Genomic DNA, 1,998 nt, shown 5'->3' with positions numbered 1-1,998 from the left:
AGCTCTCCCTTGCTGGTCAAACCATCTAACAGGAGAGGGAAAAAGCACTGCATTGAAATACCCATTTTGCCTATAAAGATTTTTCATATTTCACAAAACTAAATTCTCCTGTAAGATTGACATTTCAGAAGAGGAGGGAAAGCAGACAGGTGAACTCAGATCAAAATGGATTTTGCCAACCTTCCATTTTAAAGGTCAAGGTTGCTGCAGACTCCTATTGTGTTTTTGGTCTAAAGCCCCGACTCCATTTCCAGCATTCAGGAAATGCCCATGAACAAAAGGAAGAGAATTCTTCCCCGACTCTCCCTGGGACTTCGAATGCCTGCAGACAGACACCCGTATTACGACAGCAAAATGACTTCCTGTCATGTGTGCTATTCTTCTAGACCTGGAGGAAGGATGTTTAATTTATTAATTTTTGAATCTGGGACAATTCTGGAAAAAAAAAAAAAGAAATCACACGTGAGATCGCCTTTCCTTCGAGCCCACACTGCTGCAGACTGCCGTGGTCAGGAGTGTTCAGTGTTTATGGACTCGCTTTCTGGAATGACTGGGCTTCCATTTCCTGCTCTCACCTATCGGAACGTTAGTCACTCAGGAGTGTGCTCTTGGAGAACTTTCAAGATCAGTCCGAGAGCACACGCGCTCTCTTGTGAACCCAGAAAGGCCTCGGCCAACTTCATCTCCTGTGCGTGTACAATCTGCCTGCTTTCTGTTCACACTGAACCCTGGCCACATAATGAGCATCCCACTCAGCCCTTGCCTTTGCGAAGCCCACAGTCAGTGAGTGAACAGCTGTAACGAGAGGAAGTTAGGTCTCCTGTTTTGGGGGGAGATGAAGTGTTTGTGTAAAAAGTTCCTAAAAATACCACTTTCATATGAACAGAGCTTAAGTGCATTCGAGGGTGGTTTTAAATTTTGGCCTAATTGTCCTATAGACGCTTTCTCTAAATTGTCATATAATGTGAGTTTAATTCTTATGATGTTTTAAATATTAATGGAAAATATCATATAGTGTCGTGATACGTTGTGTGGTATTTTGTGATACGTTAAAATTGTTTGTAATGTAGGAGAAGGAGTTTTCTCCAGCCCCCTTAGAGTCCCGGTTAGGTGTGAAAATTAAACTGACAAAGATCGATGAACAGAAGGGCATCCATGTTCATTTAATACGTTTCATGTGATGTGGGAGCCTTCATTAGGAAATGAAGACTTGAAGAAATGGTTCAACTTGAACTTTTTTTTAAACGTCTACAGCACCTGGACTTCCTAGGTGGTCTCCCATCCAAGTACTAACCAGGCCCGACCCTGCTTAGCTTTCGAGATCAGACGGACCGGGCTTGTTCAGGGTGGCGTGGCCGCAGACAACTTGAATATTTTCATGTTAGGTTTAATGGAGACTGGACAGCCCTGGAAGCGCACGATAGGCGAGAGTGTAAAGTGAGTGTGAGGGAGACAGCGGGGCCTGTCGGCTCTGACTCTTCCCAGCATCCCTCTCGCTCCGTGTAAGGACGGCGCTCCTCACTACACTCACTGGAGGGTCTGATGGCCTGTTTTGGGGACGAGCAGTGAGCGGAAGGTCAGAGTGACCCCCTACTTCTCTTGTTCTCTCAAACTCCTTCGGCTTAAAATGTTCAGTTTGCTAAGGTGCCGTATTTAGGGGTAGCATGTCCCGAACCTCATCATTCATATTTTAAAATATTACACGATTGCAGTATGCAAGATTTTGCGCCATAGTACAAATATACAGTATACCATATTCCACACTATGCATGCTATCTCTTCCTCTCTCTCTCTCTCTCTCTCTCTCTCTCACACACACACACACACACACACACACACACACACACACACACAAAGAGAAACAGACTCTGTGTTTCTTGAACTCCAGTAAGATGGAAGCTAATGGAATGTTAATGCTCAGAGGGTCCTCAGAAATGATCAATAATGAGCCCCTATTTTTCAAATGACTTAACGGGGACCCAGCGGACTCAGAAGGGT

General features: G+C 44.6%; 1 pseudogene; it reads right to left on the bottom strand.

Annotated features, from left to right (window-relative positions):
• Positions 1 to 1,245: 1,245 nt before the first annotated feature.
• On the bottom strand, positions 1,246 to 1,363 carry LOC111738068 (annotated as a pseudogene).
• Between the last annotated feature and the right edge of the window lie 635 nt (positions 1,364 to 1,998).

The sequence above is a fragment of the Pteropus vampyrus genome, unplaced genomic scaffold (genome assembly GCF_000151845.1).
Source record: "Pteropus vampyrus isolate Shadow unplaced genomic scaffold, Pvam_2.0 Scaffold34, whole genome shotgun sequence".
NCBI lineage: Eukaryota > Metazoa > Chordata > Mammalia > Chiroptera > Pteropodidae > Pteropus > Pteropus vampyrus.
Note: the sequence above shows the minus strand (reverse complement) of the source record. Positions and strands in the feature narration are given on the sequence as shown.